This window comes from Cetorhinus maximus, chromosome 1 (genome assembly GCF_964194155.1).
Source record: "Cetorhinus maximus chromosome 1, sCetMax3.hap1.1, whole genome shotgun sequence".
NCBI classification, from domain to species: Eukaryota; Metazoa; Chordata; class Chondrichthyes; order Lamniformes; family Cetorhinidae; genus Cetorhinus; species Cetorhinus maximus.
In genome coordinates, this window is record NC_135879.1 from 8063294 (window position 1) to 8084270 (window position 20977).

Sequence of the window (20977 nt, forward strand, 5' to 3'; positions counted from 1 at the left end):
CAGTGGGAGGGACCTACCTCTCTGGGCCCCTGTTGCTAGGCAACAGTCCAATCCTTCTACCCTTGTACAGGAGTTGTAAAACTCCTCAATAGAAATGCAAGCACCTTTTTAAAGTGAAACTAAAACTCAATTTGACCTTTCTTAACACACAGATACAGAAATAAAAATCAAGCTTAAACTTTAAAGCTAAAACTCATTCCTGACACCCACAAATACCAATATAACTTACTTAAACTATCTCTATTTCCTAACACTCCACTGGGATTCTAACCTCGCATAATTTATCCCTCAATGCATTTAACACAAGGGGGAAATTGCCCATTCTCCCCTCACCCCTGCCGAATTCTAACCCATGAACCTCTAAGCAGACATGGCCTGAAACAAACAACCCACCTAAGTAAGATATTGACATTGGTCTAAATGTAAGGCAGTCCCAAGGGATCATCTTATTACGTTCTGATGACAGACCTGAAACATTGGACGGAATTCTCCATGCCCGCTGGCACCGGGCATGTTCAGCAGTGTGAGCGGACATCGTGGCGAGAAGGCCAAACATCAGTTTCACGATGTCGTGAAACCAGTTTGCAATCGTTCGCTCTGCCCGTCAATGGCGGACCGCATTTCCCGCCATCGGATATCAGGAACCTCATTGTAATACATCTGATTATCATTATAAGGCCAGCCTGCTGGACTCATCCTCCCACCCCACCCCACGCTGGATCATCCATCCACGTTGGCGTGCAAGGGTTTCACAACTGTACATAAGCGACGTGCTCCTTTGAGCTGCAATTCGCTTGGGACTTTGAGGTTTGTTTGCCTACCTTGCTTCATGCAGCATTCGCAGTCATAGTGCCAGGCTTCGCAGGCAGCACCACATCACTTTTAGGGGGGCTCAGGTGCAGATCTGCACCTACCCCACCAGCCATAAGGCGAGGGTGGCTTTTCAACAGCTGTAGGGCTAGGGCTTGCTTGGAGATGGGGCAGAAGTGGCCTCAGGCAAGGGAAGAGGCTGAAGGGCAAGGGCTGTACTGGGTAAGTGGGGCATCCCAGGGTGTGTGTGGGGGCACAAGTTGATCTGTGCAAGTGACCTCAAGATGGTGAGGGCTGAGGAGGCAGCCTCCAGAGGTGATCAGGCCAGATGGACATGTGACGGTGTGTGTGAGGGAGTGAGTTGAGCTGGTAGTGAGTGAGATGCCAGTGAATATGTGATGGGCTTGAGTGTGAGAGTTTAGAGTGATGAGATGGTTGCCTTACCCTGGCAGCATGGATGAGGTCATTCATCCTCTTTCTGCATTGGATGGCTGACCTCTTCTGTGCAGCATTGGCACTGACCACCACTGCCATCGCCTACCAAGCCGGAGTGGTAATGTTGCTGCCCCTCCTGTGGCCAGAGTGGGGGTACAGGATATCACAGCGGCCCTTCACGGCATCCAAAAGGTGCTCGAGGGACGCATCACTAAAGCGGGCAGCTGCAGTCTTCTTGCCTTTTGCGGCCATGTCTTCTTAGCAACGGCCCTGGGCTGGAAGCCCTGAGAGGTGTGCGCACAGCTGCACTTTAAATGTGGCGCCCAGTGTGATGAAATGGCGAGGTGACAGCGTGGTGGGTAAATCAGAGCCCGTCCACTGTCAAAATAGCGTGTTACCAAGGAGTGCATGCTTAATGAGGCAGGATTGGGAAAATACGGCATGAGAAGTCATCAATTCGGCCAGCAGGTAAAACGTCCTTTCTCCCGCCCACTACTACCACACATAGTGCAAATCTGGGACGATTCCGCCCATTAACATTGTCTCTGTTTCGCTACAGATGCTGCCAGACCTGCTGTCTGAGTATTTCTAGCATTTTCTGTTTACATGTCAGTTTTCCAGCATCTGCAGTATTTTGCTTTTATATTCTCATTGCCAAAATTGATTTGATCAGCCTTTTTATTTAATCTCACGTTCACACAGATTCTAGACGCAAAGTTCAACAAGTGCTGGGGACACGAAGAGAAAGGTTAACAAGCAGTCTAGACAACTGAGTAACTCCACTTGAAATGGATGCTCTTAAAGATATTGGACTGACTACCATACTATCATTGCTTCCATAGAGTGACTATAATGGGAGTTATGAAGATGGTTATGACAGTAACTGGTAAGTTATGAATGCAAAAGACCACATGGAAGATAAATCACATTTCTCAATAAAGCTATTCATTCAATTCGCTTTCATATTTTTTTTTCTGCCAAAACGACCAATAATTCATTTTCAGCACTATACAAACTACAAAAAAAAGTTAAGCCCTATTCATCATAAGGGCAATACATTCCACAGCATCTCTGTCTCCCCTGTCTTTCTGTCATTTCCCAGGCTCTCTGAGCTCCGCACAAACGGGAGGGGGGGGATGGTGAGGTGGAAAAGTAAAATACTTCATGATCAAACTGTGGACACTTTACTTGCATTTTCCACCAGTCGTGGGATTTTATTTCCCTGAGATCAGCAGAATCCCCCAGAGAAGCAGCATCAATGGCTAAAAACAACATTGACCCCACAGAAATTCTAGGTTAAAGTTACACTTATCACATAACACAGTACGTCACTGGATATAACTGCTGTCGTATTTCTGTAACACATTCGCCAATTTCTTCCATCATGAGTTCCTGTGTTCACACTCCCAAAAGGTTAAAAGAAACAGTTCGGACCAGTATTCTTATTTCCCAGTTTTTAGGGATGCTCCATTTTAAGGTACACGAGACCAGTTTGGATGAGTATTCTTATTTCCCAGTTTTTACTGTTTTCTCCTTCTGAGCTGGAAGCCAAGAGTATCTCAATTTTGTGTCTCCAGCTCAGCATCCTGTGCCGTTTATGAAACCCAGGTGCCTGTAGCGTAGTGGTTATCGCGTTCACCGAACATACGAAACATCCCTGGTTCAAAACCAGGCAGAAACATTAACAAACTTGAATTTTCCGCTTCCCAATTTCGCTAAGTCCTGCTATTTGACTACATATTAGAATATAAAATCCACGTACTCTGTAAAGCTAGGGCAGAGCGTGTGACTTTAAAACATGGGCTGAACGTTAATTTCATGCTGTTGTTCAATCGACCCCAATCCTCAAATATTGCTGCCCTGCGTCCATCGGTAATTTTAACCAAATTCTCCCAGCACAAATCCATGAATGGATCAGCACTCAGTTTTACTATCTGCTGACTTCCTGTTGGTGCCATTTCCCATCAGCCAAATTAGGTTAAAATGAACTTGTCTCCTCACACCTCGCCTTGGTTCTTGACTTCCAGCACACGTCACCACAGGAGATTAACAAGTACATCAATAGAGAGGAGAGAAAGGAAGCAATTTACACCCAGTACTCTTCAAAGTGTTTCACAGTCAATGGCTTTCTTCCTGTAACATCACCAACTTGTACACAACAGAGCCCCACAAGCAGGACTGTGTGAGGATGTCCCGCACTTTGGCAGCATTGCCAGATAGTTCTGGGGCTTGACAGAACTGGAATGGGGGTCCTGAAGTTTGACTACACGACAGTGAGGCTGTTTGGGTTTGACAGCATGTGGAAGATCCATTTATCTGGCATCACTGTGTCAGGGGAGTCTGGGGTCTTACAGACCTGGACACTGAATATAAGGTTTGGATCATGGGATGGTTCCATCGTGAAAACTTCCATCTTCACCAGACAGTGGGCAGAGCAATCAGGGCTGCTGCCTAATGTCACTGGCAGCAGGCTTGACACAGCTTTATAGTTGGTCATATAAAATTATTGAAGAACTCGTGGCCTGAATTTTCTGTTGTAGGGCGCGTGTGTTCAGCAGGCCCGGGGGTGAATGGGCAATGGGACACCGGCCGCGGTCAGGCCCAACAGCGATTTCACACTGGCTGGCCAATTAATGGTCACCCAGCGTGAAGCGCGCGTTAATGCTCAGCGCTGCCGGGGTGGGGCAGGCGCTGACGTAAGCAAGGGTGCAGGTGAGCACTTGGAGAGAGAGCTCCCTGAAGGCAAACAGCTGCCCCAGGGAGCCGCAGACCTCCACAGATTAGAGGACACAACAAAAATGCTGCACAATCAAACACCTGAAAGCGTACCTCACACAAAAAAAAACAACAGTCCCCAAATATCCCTTTTCACTTTATTTCCCCACGTGGATTTCATCCCGCCCTGGATCGAGGTTTGAGCAAAAATGTGAAAGCCGCCTGAGAGTACGGCCCGTCCGCTAACCGTGAACGTGGACGGGCCAGGGAAAATCCTTGTCAATTGCATCGTTAATAGGCTTTAATTGTCGGCGGGCGCGCTTCCGACTGCCGCATGTGCCCACCAAGCGAAATATCGCACCAGTGCGCAACGATGTCGGCACTCTCACCCGACGCCATCTCGCGCTATTTCACGATCGCTCGGGTCGGGCGCGCACCCTCCCACCCACGGGACGTAAAATGTTGGCCCATGGTTTTTTATAACAAAAACTTTAAATTATTAGGAAGAGAGCATAACCATCGGGTGGAATCAGCTCGAGTCAGTGTTTGTAAGGACAGGGGAGCTTCAGAGTCTAGTGCCCAACTGTGCGTGTTCATGGTTTTTTTTTTGAAAGAGTCCTCCGGGAGAAGAGGAAAATGTCTTGTTCAATTTGTGATTCTTGATGTAGAGACATTCCTTTATGCAGCACAGAGTAACAACGCACCTGACATTTGCTGAGAAACCATTAGGCTGATAGTAGTAAATATTCTGGTTTAATGGCAACAAAAGGGATTTGCAGATTTTTCACCGTGCATAATTGGAAAATTAAATTGGACCTTCAAAAAAATATATACTGTTCAACCCAAGTGTCTAAAGGTGTCCCATGCAGTCCATTTCGAAATAACTGTTGTCCTTGTGTCTAAATGAGCAAAAATTATGCAGTGCGTGTAGTATGTTCAGTCATTCTGAAAATCAGCTCATTGAACCATTCTGGTTTTATTTACTGGTAAAATGAAACATGATGTTGGAGTCTTGCAGTTACTAGGATGTATTGTTAAACGCTCTCAAATTGGGAAGAATCTGTATGGTAATTAGCTGTCGCATTCCCTCCATTACAGCACAGATGACACTTCAAAATGTTCCAGTGAAGCCCAAGGCAAACTGGAGGAACAGCACCTCATCTTCCGATTAGGCACTTTACAGCCTTCAGGACTTAACAGTGAGTTCAACAACTTTGGACCATTAACTCTCTCCTCCATCCTCACCCCCTTTCTTAATCCATTTTTAAAATTTTTTATTTCTATTTATTTTTTTAAAATCCTTTTTCCCCGAACCCTACCCTCCCACCCACCCACCCACCCACCCACCAGAAGGGCCCACGGTCACATCTGTCACTTATTTATATGTTTTGCTTTCACAGAGTGTTCTGCTTTTAACACATTCTGCTATCTTAACTTTACGCTGTCAGCACCTTCTTTAGTCTTTAACGTTACCATTAACATTCCCTTTGTCCCGTGTCCATGACATCTTTGTCAAATTTCTCCTTAGCTCCCGCCTATCCCTGACCTTCTATTTTGCTCCAGCTGTTCCACCCCCTCATGAACAGTATAAAATCCGTCGCATTTCTACTTCCCTTTAGCTCTGAAAAAGAGTCATACAGACTCAAAACGTTCTGTTTCTTTCTCCACAGATGCTTCCAGGGTTTTGCCAGCATTTCCTGTTTTTATTTCAGATTTCCAGCATCTGCAGTATTTTGCTCTTACACTTCAAATTTATTTTCTCTGAATGGTTTTGGGATGTCCTGAGGTCATGAAAGGCTCTATAGAAATGCAAGGTCTTTCTTTACCCATCGCAGACAGAGAAGGTATCAAATTTGGCCACATCAGTGTTTGCATCTGCATGTTTCCTCTCAAGCGTCGGTCTTTTTGAATTAGCCGCGCTGATGTAGGAAACTCCTGAGGTTTAAAAATCAGGTTCCAGGATATGAACCGCTTTAAAGCAATTTTTTTTAAAAATCACAATCTCGGGTGTAATGGATTAAACTATTTGGTCAGTTATTTCAGAAATCATAGGGCAGGATTTTTTCGGATGGCGAGGTTTCCCACCCCCGGGCACCTGAAGCGTTGGCAGGGCACACGTCTCCGCCAATGCCAGCTGCGCCGCAGCCACTTAACGTTCAGCAGAGAATTAACCGGCTCAGGACGAGACTGCAGCCACCCACTCTGGGGGAGGAAGACCCGCCTGAGAGAGATGTCGGCCAATCAGGCGGCTGGCAGCTCTGTTGTCCCAGCAACGCCAGGCTCGAGCAGGGGCCAACAGGAAAGGCGGTGAGGGAGGCCGGAATGAAGGTAAGTGTGTTGTATCAGCAGGACCTGGCTTGGGGGGGTGGTGAGGGGGCTACAAGGCTGGGTTTGCGAGGCGGGTAGGGTTAAAGGGGGTGAGGGTGCCCTGATGGTCACAGGGGACCTGCAAAGAAGGTTGCCCGACACCATATTGCCCTGTATAATTTGCCAGGCTTCCCACAAGGCATGGCCTCCCCTTGCTGTGGGTAAAATAGTGGCGTGGGTGGGATGAGGCTCTTAAGCCACCAATAATTGGCCAATTAAGAGCCTCAAAGGCCCAAGGGAAGGTGGGCCTTGCAATGCCTCCAATTTTCCCCCGCCAAATAAAATGGGAGATGAGTCGGGGGTAGGCGGTGGGGTGGGGTGGGGGTGGGTGGTGGGTGGTGGGGGTGGGGGGGTGGGGGGGGGAGAGAAGGGCAAGCCTTGCACTTCTGGTGGGGGACTGTAAAGTTCCGCCCCATGAACTTATTTGTCTATTTATCCCGGTAACGGGAGGGAAAATGGAGTTGGGATAGAAATAAGTAAGCTCGGTGATGCAAGGCTGAAACAATGGGTTTCCTGTTTGCGGATCATGTAAAAGGGGTAACTCAGGAGTTACTCCGCATCAAGATCGACACCAATAAGAAGGTGTATCAGACATTTATGATGCAAATCCTGGTGCTGTGGAAACCAACCTTTAATAAAGTGCCAGAATATAACCTGTAATTGTGTACTTTGCTGTCTTGAATTGATTTAATTGACAAGCAAATGGAAATGAAGCCCACAGCTCCTAGCTGTAAAGTGCTAGCAATCAATATTGGAATGGTTCCACGCTGGGTGGGTGATGCTCCCCATTGTATACCTCAGCATGTTGTGGGAGTGATTGTCACGTCCCATTCATCTGGCAGACACCGTGCCTATGTAACAGGGCTAGAATGTGATGCTGGCATAAGAACAGGAGGTGGGGAGGTGTGTGGGAGTTTAAAGTGAGGTGGTTCTGGTAAAGTCTAATTTAAGGATGCTTCAAAGCAGGTTTGATCTGGACTTCGAATCATATGATAACCCAGAACAGAAGAAGGCCATTCGACCCATCATAACTATGCTGGCTCCTTATCTAGTTAGTCCCATTCCCACCCCCGTTTTTTTCTCCACAGTCCAACAGATCATTCCTTTTTAAGCACTTATCCAATTCCCTTTTAAAAGTTACTATTGAACCTGCTCCCACCTTCCTTTCACCTATTGCATTCCTGATCGTTGTAACTCGCTGTATAAGAAAGTACTGGTCATTCCTCTGGCTCTCTTGTCAATTATCCTCAATCAAAGCAATCTGGCTACTACCCTCCTGATCTCCGACACCTGCATTGAGTGTGGGAGTGGGGCCTCAGGAGGTTTCTGATATGGAAGGCTCAATAAAGTGTTGCCCTCCTGTGGGGTACACATGGCTGTCATGATTAATATGAGAAGCCAGATCTGTGCAAACCAGAGGTATAAACATGCACATAAATTTCTCCAGCTTATCCAGACAAGATAATTAGTTTGTCCAGGTAGTGTATTTCAGGTTTAACTTTCCCAAGACTCTCTTCTACCTAGGAACAGTCTGAGATGACAAGGAAATACAGTTTCTCAACAGGACTGCAAGGTTTTCATGATGAATTGAGGAGGGTGACCTGATATGCCTGATTGCAACATCGAACAAACCAAACAACTCAGGTGTTCGTGCGTGTATCCCCCATGAACAGTTTATACTGTACAAAGAATGTGTTTGTGGAACATTGGGGCTTGTATGAAATTAATTAAGAATTGCCCACAGAAACATCATTGTGGCAGCAAAATAATGATGTTTTCTCTTCTAATGTAAAACCGAGGAGAAGCATTACGTTGAACGCGACAAATCCATTTCAAATTAGCTAATAGTTTCTGTGAAATAAACATTGCTTATAAGAGTTGTGGGTAAGTATAAAATACAAAGAGCTAAAAATTAGATTGCTCGCATCTTTGAGCATGAGGTTGCAACTCACGGACATCATAGCTATGGATTTATGTGCTCAATAGGTTTGCAGGTTCTCACAGCAGTCTGGCAATCTGTCCTCCAAAGGGTTATTAGGATTGTTGGGGGAGCGGCAGTGACCCCATGATGCACAGACCTGCTGTCATCCCTCTTGGGATGACAACATGCGTGCTCCCACCACTGCCTCTCCACCAATGTCCTGGTTATTGTCTCTTAGCCAGCCATCGGAGGTGGTGCAGTCTGAACTCAGGCCCACGAGGTTCAGAGCTGCTCGAGGATGCCCTGCAAGGCCATCTCCAGACGCCCCCAGTGAAAGTCAGCAGCCTTGCACCAGCGTAGGAACACTAGGATAGGCAAAAGCAATGCACGACAGGCACAAAGGAGATGCACAAGGACAAATAGTTCAGTTTTCTATCTATAATTGGATGTGTTGTCGGATAAAATTGTTATGCAAAGGTTTTTGTTGGCAACATGTATTTCAGGATCTCGGCCCGGAGGATGTTATGATGGGATGTATCAAATGGATTGAAAGGTGAGAAGTTTTGCAGTAATGGCGATGATGGGCTGAGATCTTGAGGGAAAAGAATCTCAGTAGCCACTGACGGACAACCCATTCCGAGAAAAAGGGTCCTGGATATCTCGTCCCTGCTCCTTCCTCCTCCTCCTCCTCCCCCCAAGGTGACCTCTGGATGCCTGGTGGCAACACTACACCCTCATGAGATGAGGTTGTGGAGGATGCAACAGACCACCGTGAACTTTGACACCCGCTGTGATGAGCACTGGGGAGCTCCCTCTGAAAGATCCAAGCAGTTTAGCGCGCCGATAGTCTTCTCCCCGATGTTTCTGGTGGCTGCACGACTTCCGGCTTTAGCCATTTGGTTATTTATTGCAACTTCCTGCCAAACAGTGTGAAGGACCAGCTCATTTTAAGAGGTCAAATGCAAAAACCTGCGAGTTTCATTTGAGTCACAAAGCAGAAAGACAATGTAGGATATTGTTGTCGTGAGTGTTGTAAAGGCTGAGGGAAAATGGTACAACATTGATAGGTGCTGGGTCCTTGAGTTTAATGCTACCTTTCTTGAGGTGCAGATTTCAGAGTATCAGCAATGACCCTGGAATAATTTGCAGGTTTACCAGTGATTAATGGGGGAAGCTAACAACAATCTTGTTCGAGTCAGAAAACTCAGTGTTCAAGGCCCAATCTAGAGATTTGAGCACATGATTTAAACTGACACTTCTTTGCAGGATTGAGGGTGTTCTTCATTGTCAGAAATGCCAGATTAGACATTACAACATGGCTCCCAGATTCTCTGGGTGAATCTGGTGTCTTGGCCAACAAGTAATGCGTTCGAAATAGATTAATTGACCTTGTGGCTGTTTGTGGGATCTTGCTCTGTGCAAATTGGCTATGGCATGTTCCTGCATGACAGCAGTGACTGCACTTGAAGAAAAATAAATCCTAAAGGACTTCATGAGGACGTGCCTTTATTGCAAGTGGGATGGGGCATAAGAGTAGGGATGTCTTGTTACAACACTACAGGACATTGGTGGGATCACACATAGCGTACTGCATAGAGTTTTAGTCTATTTGCTTAAGGCGGGACTTACAAGGTTCACTATGTTGACTCCTGGTATGAATGAAACTCATGTCGTATGAGGAAAAGTTGAGCAGCTTGGGTCTATACTCATTGGAGTTTAGAAGAATGAGGTGATCTTATTCAAATATATAAAATTCTGAGGGGGCTTGACAATATACTTGTTGAGAAGATGCTTCCCTTCGTGGGGGAATTTAGAACTAGGGGGTGTAGTTTAAAATTAAGGTGTCTCTCATTTAAGATGGAGATGAGGAGGAATTATCTCTCATACAGACTCGAAACGTTAACTCTGTTTTACTCTCCACAGATGCTGTTAGACCTGCTGAGTTTTTCCAGCATTTTCTGTTTTATTGACGTTGGCTGAGGGCTAGATATTGGCCAGGATAGCAGGAGAACGCTAAAAAGAAAATAGTATGGATGCTGGAAATCTGAAACGAAAACAGAAAATGCTGGAAATGCTCAGCCGGTCAAGCAGCGCCTGTGGGGAGAGAAACAGATGCTGACAGACCTGCTGAACTTCTCCAGCATTTTCTGTTTTTATTTCAGCAACATAACTCCCAGCTCTTCTTTGAAACAGTGCCACTGGGGGTTTTACATCCACCTGAGAAGGTAGATAGGGCCTCGGTTTAAGATCTCACTTGAAGGACATCACCTCCAACAGTACATCACTCCCTCAGTCCTAGGCTGGAATGAGAATCTAGATTAGGTACTCAAGACTCCGGAAAGGGACTTGAACCCACGACCTTCTGACTCCGAAGCAAGATTGCGACTGTGGGTTATCCAATGCTGATGCTTGGGTTAGCAAATGGGGAAAATTCAATGGAAAGCTAACAGTAAAAAGGCAATAAACAGCACCTCTGCACTTTACTGTTTACTTCAGGTTTCCAGCTTATTCCTGTAGTTTGGAAATAATGGATACCTACATCACAAATACACTGGCCACCCACGCTCCTTAAAGATATTTTGTGTTGTGGGAGTTTCTCTATCAGAAAGCAACACTTTTTCACTCACGGACACGAATGGGTCTGTAATTTTTTGTGACCCTCCTAATGAGGGTGCAATTGAACCCAAAATAAGTGACTGCGCTTTTGCCCACTCTCCTCGTCTCACTGCCAGAATCCACTATCAGAACATTCTCCAAATCAATACCAGCAAAGGTCAAAGAAGAGTTCTTTTGGCACAGTGATCCAGAAGCTCTGGGTTCAAGGCTCACTCCCAGACTTGATGGCCAAGGATTGTGTGTTCATACCACAGCCACACAGGTTGAATAACAAGATAAAAGCAAAAAAACTGTGGATGCTGGAAATCCAAAACAAAAATAAAAATACCTGGGAAAACTCAGCAGGTCTGACAGCATCTGCGGAGAGGAACACAGTTAACGTTTCGAGTCCACATGACTCTTCAACAGAACTAAGGAAAAATAGAAAAGAGGTGAAATATAAGCTGGGGGGTGGGACAAGTAGAGCTAGATAGAGGGCCAGTGATAGGTGGAGATTGCCAAAGATGTCATAGACAAAAGGACAAAGAGGTGTTGAAGGTGGTGATATTATCTAAGGAATGTGCTTATAGGTGACATTAAGGGTAGAAAGCAGGACAAGCAACATACAGATGGCCCTTGTGGGGGTGTGATCGGGGGAAGGGATTAAAATAGGCTAAAAGGTAGAGATAAAACAATGGTTGGAAGTACATTTAAAAATAATGGAAATAGGTGGGAAAAGAAAAATCTATATAAATTATTGGAAAAAAGGGGGATCGGAAAGGGGGTGGGGATGGAGGAGAGAGTTCATGATCTAAAGTTGTTGAACTCAATGTTAAGTCCGGAAGGCTGTAAAGTGCCTAGTCGGAAGATGAGGTGCTGTTCCTCCAGTTTGTGTTGAGCTTCACTGGAACAGTGCAGCAGGCCAAGGACGGACATGTGGGTATAAGAGCAGGGTGGTGTGTTGAAATGGCAAGTGACAGGGAGGTCTGGATCATGCTTGCGGTCAGACCGAAGGTGTTCCACAAAGCGGTCACCCAGTCTGCGTTTGGTCTCTCCAATGTAGAGGAAACCGCATTGGGAGCAACGAATGCAGTAGACTAAATTGAGGGAAGTGCAAGTAAAATGCTGCTTCACTTGAAAGGAGTGTTTGGGCCCTTGGACAGTGAGGAGAGGGGAAGTAAAGGGGCAGGTGTTGCACCTTCTGCGGTTGCATGGGAAGGTGCCATGGGAGGGGGTTGAGGTGTAGGGGGTGATGGAGGAGTGGACCAGGGTGTCCCGGAGGTAATGATCCCTGCGGAATGCCGCCAAGGGGGGTGAAGGGAAGATGTGTTTGGTGGTGGCATCATGCTGGAGTTGGCGGAAATGGTGGAGGACGATCCTTTGAATGCGGAGACTAGTGGGGTGGTAAGTGAGGACAAGGGGGACCCTATCATATTTCTGGGAGGGAGGAGAAGGCGTGAGGGTGAATGCACGGGAGATGGGCCGGACACGGTTGAGGGCCCTGTCAACCACCGTGGGTGGAAAACCTCGGTTAAGGAAGAAGGAAGACATGTCAGAGGAACTGCTTTTGAAAGTGGCATCATCAGAACAGATGCAACGGAGGCGAAGGAACTGAGAGAATGGGATGGAGTCCTTACAGGAAGCGGGGTGTGAGGAGCTGTAGTCGAGGTAGCTGTGGGAGTCGGTAGGCTTGTAATGAATATTGGTGGACAGTCTATCACTAGAAATAGAGGCAGAGAGATCAAGGAAGGGGGTGGGGGGGGGAAGTGTCAGAGATGGACCATGTGAAAATGATGGAGGGGTGGAAATTGGAAGCAAAATTAATACATTTTTCCAGGTCCAGACGAGAGCATGAAGCAGCTCCGAAGTAATCATTGATGTACCGGAGAAAGAGTTGTGGGAGGGGGGCGGAGTAGGACTGGAACAAGGAATGTTCCACATACCCCATAAAGAAACAGGTTGTTTATCCTCCAAACATACACCAATGACAGGCGGTAAGAGTGGGAGAGATTCCTGGTCAGCCTTGTGATGGAAGGAAATAAGAGCCTCTACCTTCACTATCCATAACTCCAGGCTAAAACATGCATGTGAAAGTGTATGTTGCCCCAGCAACTCAGACTTCTTAGGGTGCCTGTTGGCTCTGTTGGCTGGACAGCTGGTGTGGATCAGGTTGGTGCCAAAGCACGGGGTTCGATTCCTGTTCCAGATTCGGGACCTGCCTCCTTGCCCTACCCATGGTGGAAATCGTAGCGCTGTGGATCAGACCTGCCTTTGGACAGAGAACTGAAGTAGACAGATCAAAGCCATCCTACTTGATTTCACCAGAAGCTTCACATCATGGGCCGTAATTCTAAACCAGCAGAGTCCTGTTCATTCAGCCTGTGCTTGATAGGGTAGTGCTCTATTCAACCTGGAGCTGAGTTTAAAAACTTATCCAGTCAATTAAAAATTTCACTGTTTTTGATTCCACAATATCACCCTCCTCTGTCCCATGCCATCCCCACCCTTGCTGAATTCTATGCCTTGCTCATCCTCAAGCAGCTCCTTACTGGTCTTCCAACTTACACCAGAAGCACAATCCAACTCATGCAGAACCCAACACCTTGTCCAATAGCAAATCTTACCCATCTACCACCTCTGTCTATGGCAGCCTCCGCTGGCTCACCGTCTCCTGCAACATGCCAATCCTCCCTTTGTGTACCTCCAGCTCACGCCTCTAACTCTCAACCGTAGACTCCTGTCCTCTCTCTTTTCCAATTTCGATGGCAGAGTGTTCAGTCAATAGGGTGCTGATCTTTTGAATTTCTTTTGAAAACCCCTCAACCATGCTCCATCCACAAAAGGCCCCACAGAGCATACCTTTGTGTTTTTTTACCCTTTTCCCAATCGCCAATTGTTGACCATGAAGTGGACCTTGTACATGGAAGCAGTGAAAGTGACCCAGAACACAGTTCAGTACTTTAAGCTTGACACGCACTTTTACGATGAATAAATAAGTCTAGTTAGGGAGATAGCATTTTCCCTTGAATATGCCCAGAACAAGGGGACATAACTTTAAAATTAGAACCTTAAAATTAGACCTAGGACATTGAGGGGTGATGCCAGGAAGGACAGTTTCGCACTAAGCATGGTGGAATTCGAGAACTCTTTCCCCAAGAAGCTGTTGAGGTTGGGGGTCAATAGAAAACTGAACTGAAATTGATAGCCTTTGCTGGGCAAGAGTACTAAGTGCTATATGGAACCAAGGTGGGTCGATGGAGTGAAGACAGGTTCATGATATAATTGAATAACGGAACAGGCTCAAGGAACTGAATGGCCTACTCCTGTTCCTATGGCTTGAATTTTACACCTGCGGGCGCATGCCCGACCGGAACGAGCTTAACATCGCGAGAGCTGACATCGGACGAGCGTCCCGACATCATCGCGCGATATTTCAGTCAGCGGGCACGTGCAAATGCCGGAAGAGCGGCCGCCGACAATTAAGAGGGCAATTAAGCTGATTAACGGCCCGATTGTAAGTGACTTTTTGTGACCCCTCCAACCTGACAGTTGGCGGATGGGCCAATCGGCCAGGCAGACTTTACGTTTCTAATGAACCCTTACCCAAGGACGGGGTGAAATCTCTGTCAGGGTTTAAAATAAAAAGAAATATCTGGGGACTTTTTTTTAATGAGGTCTGCTTTCCGGTGCTTGATTGTGCTGCATAGACATTTCTGCAGTATTTTTGGCCTTTCTTTCATTATTTGGAGGTCTGCGGCTCCCTGAGGCATCTGTCTGCCTTCAGGGATCTCAGTGGAAGCGCTCACCCAGCACCCGCGGTGACATCAGCGCCTGCCCTCTTCACTGCCGCCTGCACCCCACCAACCAACCGGCAGTGCTGAGCCTTTCTCCGGGTGCGTTTCACTCTGGCTGGCTGTTGATTGGCCCAGCCAGCATGAAATCACAGTCGGAGGGGTGTGGTTTCCCTTCTGCTCCAGGCCCCACCGATCGCACTTAAAAATTCAGGCCTATGTTCCTTTAATGAAAAACAGGGGAAATGTTAATTTTTCAGGGTGAAGCACTGATGCAATCTGCGAGTGTGAAAGTTTGAATGATGCGATTCCTAATGATCTGGTTTCACTCGCAACGAGGAAAAACGAGGTGCCAGTCACAACTGAATGACCAGATTGATTTTTTTTAAAAAGATTTTCTGATGCTGCTATTGAGCCACTTAACTGGTATAGCTCATTAATACAATGGTTTGCGAAAACAGTTAAAACAGCAAGAGTTAAGAAAATCCCAGCTGTGATGATGAGACCTTCAAAGTTGTGGCAACCTCGAAAATAGAGTGAAGCAAGCAGATGTTTTTTTTTCCCAGCAGGGAGTTCAACTTCCAAATAGACAAAGGAAGTAACATGCATATTGATATTACTGACAGAAGGAATGCCGCCTCTACTACCTAGAGGAGGTCTGAGGTAAGCTGCCTGATTTTAACACAGTGTGCACAGGTAAGGCATGAACACCACTGGAAAGCGAGAACGCAGGGCAGATGCGAAGCTGAAGTCAAAAGACATTGATCATGATACATGGGGGGATAAAAAAGCATGTTTAACACACATAAATATTAGCAAGGATTTGATTTAGAATGCGCTGCCTGATATGGAACACGGTTAACAGTAAATTTCGGAAAGAAATTGAATAAATGTGTTATTAGGGGGAAACGAAATGCAGGGCTACGGGAACAGAACAGGGCAGTGGGACAAATTAGATGGCTCTTTCAAAGAGCTGGCACTGGCACAATGGGCATTTGGCCTCCTTCTGTGCTGTAAGATTCTAGAAAACGCGCAATGTGAAAAATAGCAGATTTATTTCAATTGCATTGTTCATGCCATGATGGAATAGGAAATGTAAAGGGAAATCTTCCATTCCCATTGATAGCTGTGTACAAATCGTTGAAGGTGACATGTGAAAAAAAGGGGTTAAAAGGCATAGGGGTTCCTGGGCTTTATAGATTGAGGCTCAGAGCACAAAAGCATGCAAGTTATGGTGAATCTTTATAAAACACCGTTTCGGCCTCAACAAGAGCATTGTGTCCAATTCTGGGGCACTGTATTTTAGGAAGGATTTAGAAGGGGCACAGAAAAGTCTACCGAGAATGGTTCCAGGGATGTGGGACTTCAGTTACGAGGATAGGTTGGAGTGCTGTTTGAGAAAAGGAGATTGAGAGGAGGTTTGATTGAGGCGTTCAAAATCATGAGGGGTCTAGATAGAGCAGAATAGAAAGAAACTGCTCCCATTGGCAGAGGGGTAAAGAACCAGCGCCAGGATCTTTAGGTCAGCGAGCGGGGTGCGGGGCCCGCTCACCGACACGTAAAATGACGTGGGATGACGTTGGGCGGAACTCCTGACATCACCCCGCGTCATTTCAATTTTCAGGTCGGTGGGGGCGCAGCCAAATCAGCTGTGTGCCCGCCGACCTGTCAACGGCCTATTGAGGTCATTTAAAAAGTCATTAAGCTCATTAATGGACCTGCCCGTCCAACCTCAAGGTTGGCGGGCAGGCCGGGAGCCCTGGCGGGAATTAGAAAAAGCATGAAACCTCATCCACGGGCGGGATGAGGTTTCATGAGGGTTTTTAAAAATTGAATAAAAGTTTGATTAAAAGTGATGGGCATGTCCCAACTCATGTGACAATGTCACACGAGAGGACATGTCAGGGAAGTTTTATTTTTGCACCTTCACCATTTTTAAATTTGGCACCGATCTCCCTGAGGCAGCACTTGGCCTCAGGGAGATGAGGGCGCTCTTTCGCACGCATGCAGGTGAAAGAGTGCACTCTCGGCTGAGGGAATCCTCCCCCACCCGCACAGGGAGCACATAGCGCTTCCTGGCAGACGTCACACTGGGCGGGCCTTAATTGGCCCATCCACGTAAAATGGTGGCGCCCCCCCCCGACAATCGGGGGCGTCGATCAGAGGTGTGCCCGCTCCTGCACTCCCCCCCACCCCACCCCCCAACCCGACGGGGGGAAATATCTTCCCCAGGGAACACAGATTTAAGGTGTTTGGCAAAAGAACATAAGGCAACTTGAGCAAACATCTTTTTTTATATAGCGAGTGGTTCGAATCTGGAATGCACTGTCTGAGAAGGTGATAGAATTCAACTGTAGCTTTCAAAAGGGAATTGGATAAGCACCTGAAAAGCAGGTGTGTGGGACTAGCTCAATGTGTTCTAAGCCTCAAATTTATAGAGCTCAGGAACCCCTGTGCCTTTTAACCCTTTTTTTCATCTGTAGAGAGCTGGCATGGACTCGATGGGCTGAATGGCATCCTTCTGTGCTGTAATCATTTCATCATCCTGTGCACAGTGAGCTTCCAGCTCAGGTCATATCGGTCGACAGGGAAGGCAAGGTAAACACAAGACTGCAGGTAACTGATGATGCGTTGCAACACTTTAACCCTATTTGATGGCTAATAAAGTGAAGGTACTGCAAAGTTTGCCTGCTTGGTACTCAGAGCACACCAAGCTCCCAGGGGGCAGGGCTAACACATGGTGTTAAGGCCCATAGTCTAAGGAGACGATAATGCTTTCAACATTCTTGGAAACACAAGTGTGGCAACCATTCAGTGGGATTGAGGGACACTGCAACCGCACAACATGTTCTGCACACAGCTCGATAATTCCTGTAGCAGCATGTGCGCAGAGCAGAGGGACAGGCAGGTCGATCTCAAGTTATTGCAAGTTCCTTATCAGCACCTGTCCGTGGAGAATTTATGCAGGCACCCCTGCAATCAGATTGGGCATATTACTCCTGGCACAAAGGTTGGACCATCGGGGTCCGTAACCCACAGAGTTAACAGCTAATGGAATTTCAAATAGGGGAGCTCTCAGAAATTCTCCTTATCTATACCTTCCAATATCACTTGGAGTAGTACACAAACTATAGAGGGACAGAACATGGCAGCAGGGCATCATTCTAAATAGATAAAAGCAAAGAACTGCGGATGCTGGAAATCCAAAACAAAAACAAAAACAAAAAATACCTGGAAAAACTCAGCAGGTCTGGCAGCATCGGTGGAGAAGAGCAAAGTTGATGTTTCGAGTCCTCATGACCCTTCAACAGAACTAAGTAAAAATAGATTGCACATGTGGGAGTGAATTTCTACAAGGGTTCCTCTGCTCATCCACGTAACTTCTGGGAACTTCCTAGAAATACCACCAAAATGAGGAACCACCAATGCTAGAGTTTAGAGAGTGAATCAAAGAGCAAACCATTTTTAAGTTATTCTTAAAGCAAAACAAACTTTGGTTTGAACTATTAGATTCTACCTTTCAATAAAATTATTTGCCTACAAAATTATCTGTTGTTCATCCGAGCCCAGACAATACAAGGCCTGAGTGAATCATACATCAATGTATCAGCAGTTGTGTTTTTATTAAATCATTTTTCCTGAAATAATTTTGATGAGTTATACGAATACTCTAAATCATTAGAGTAATTCCACACTTTTCCACGCAAAATGGATTCCCCTCAACCTCCTTATACGTTTTAAGATTTTAAGTTTTCTTTGATTTGAAGATTTAATTTGACAAGGCTGTTGTCAAAGCCTCTGGGCTCTTGTTTATCAATGGTGCATACCTGTAACCTCATCAACATTCTCCACTTCAAGGAAGAATTAGGTTATTATTTATGAAGTTGGAGTAGGATAAACGCCAGAAGTTGGATCTTTACCTGTGCGCACCTTCAGTATCCCTTTAGGCACCCGATTGCCAAATTGAACATTTGGCTTCCTAGCTCCTCTGCTGTACTGCAAATCCTCGAAGCTTTGCCACACTATCATTCAGACTATTCAAACCCCTTTTTACCTGCTCCACTTGATCGCTCACTGTAATCATTTTTTCTTTGTTTTGTTAAATTGAACTTTAAAGGCAACAGATTGTGAAGAGTTACCTTCGCAGCTTTATAGCGCAGATCGCATTTTGCACACTTTGATATTGCAAACCTCATCACTAAGGTTTTCCTAACTGTTTTTCAGTTAAAAGCAGATCTGCTAGATTGATGGCTGTGGAGAGCAATTTTATCATTTTACTACTGTCTGGGATTATATTTCTGGTGATTTTTCACTGCAGTTGAGTCTGTGAAGAAGAAATTACCACTTGGGATACTGGTGGGCAAAAACATTCATCTAATAATCCTCCATCTGCTGTTTTAAAGCAGGTGTTAACTCATTTGAAACAAATTGGTAAGTGTCTCACACATACATGGAAAAAATTAGTGATAAATAAAAATATAAATGCACCTTCTTAACAGCAGAATGGATCATACAAATTATTCACATTGGAGCTTGGATGTTCAAGAGTGAAAAGTCAATTAGTTGTGAAAGTTTGCTGTAAAGGAGGGGACAATTCAAATGGTAGCAGCAAGTCAACATTTTCAGTCCGTAAGACGAATTGGTACACATTGGGTGTGCTGAATGACTTTTCAAAAGATTTGACCTTCTGGAAGATTGAAACAGTGCCTGCATGAGGACTTATGGAGCGGGGATGACGAAACGCCTCATCGAATCAATCACCATTGCACACTGGATGTGTGAAAAAAAATAATCAACTTCCTGTTTAAGATGACACAGGACTTGAACCATAATCAAAGGGTATTAAAAACTTGGCTCCCAATATTTTTATAATAACATATGTCCTTCTTTCTACGCAACATTCTGGCAGGGGCACCCCAAATAGTAACTTCATATAGTTATTCCCAGTGATTACGACCATTGTTACAATCAATCAATGTGTATTAAGACAAACTTTAGGGGGCACAGAATTGTGTAAGTGTAACACTTATTGATCACAACAAGCAATCACTATTTGAGCATTACAAAGGATGCACACAGGTCTTTTGACTTGCAAGTCTAAACTTCTATGTCCCATATTGTAATCAATCAAACTTTCATTTGTTGAAAACCAACCAATTCTAATATCAGTAATGCAATCCACGGTGTTCAAAGGACGCTATTTCAATTTTTCATCACTGTGCGTCTGGCTTGGAGCAAAATCATGAGAATAATGGACCTGTTAGTTTGAGAAGCAATATTAAAAAGAAACAATTTAAGTGCATCTTGAAAGATGAAACACAATAAATCCAAGCGTACATGAGTTTATGAGAGACAAGTCAAGTCTAAACGTTGGACTGGTTGTCTCCATGGATATAGCGTTTGCAGATGAAGGTAATCCAGATGACTCTCAGAGTACTTGATAATGTTTTTCACGCTTTGCAGAAGTAAAGTGAAGCTCATGGGATCCAGGAGGAGGCTGTGAATCAGATAATGAATTAGCTGGCTAATAGGAAATCCAACAGATAATAGGAAACTTGGCAGTTCACTATTGCCACTAGTAGCAGTTCTAATTGAGCAGCTCTGAACCTTGGGGAGTACTAGTCCTTGTACATTTTATCAACTTGATGAGGATATTTTAAATAGTGGAACATTCTTATAGTTTGAGTTATAACGAAGTTCTGGATGTTTTCAAGACACACATGTCATTTTGGAAGATTTACTATGATTTAACAATGGGCAAACCTATGCTAAGTATAATTTTATTTCCTCTTCTCGCAAACAAAGTGCTTTTGCGCTTACTTTATCAGTTTTCACAGACCCAGTTAAAATGGTGGTCATGCTTGATTGGTGCAGTGCCAATCCAACCAAAAGAAAATAAACCAGTCAGGATGCAAATGTAACAGTGCTCCTCTTGGACTTCTCAAGCAGTCAATTTAGTTGGTACAAATAATAAAAACAAGTCAACCCTCCATCTACGTGGTTTTCTTAATTTCTGAAAAAATGGTGCAATGGAAATTGAAGAGGGAAATTGACCATGCAACACAGCGATTCTGATTCTGTTTTTTAAGAGATGATAATAATAAAATTTAGGGTGTGGAGTGCAGTTCACAAATTTGGACCAAACAGAGGAGCTAGAAGCACATCAGAGAATGGGTCATTTCACAATGGAACCCTTGAAAGGACCTGGACATGGGCAAAAGCAAACAACTTGAGAAGGTAAGGCAATATAATATCAATAGCTCTTGATATGAAGGTGAAGAACCTTCATGGTGCTAAATGAATTAATGGGTGCCATAGGTATACGCAGAAAAGTTCCAAATGG

General features: G+C 45.3%; 1 protein-coding gene across 3 annotated transcripts in view; it reads right to left on the reverse strand.

Annotated features, from left to right (window-relative positions):
- The window catches only part of grid2 (glutamate receptor, ionotropic, delta 2), a 928012-nt gene that overhangs the window by 684779 nt on the left and 222256 nt on the right, over window positions 1-20977 (reverse strand). The window lies entirely within an intron of this gene.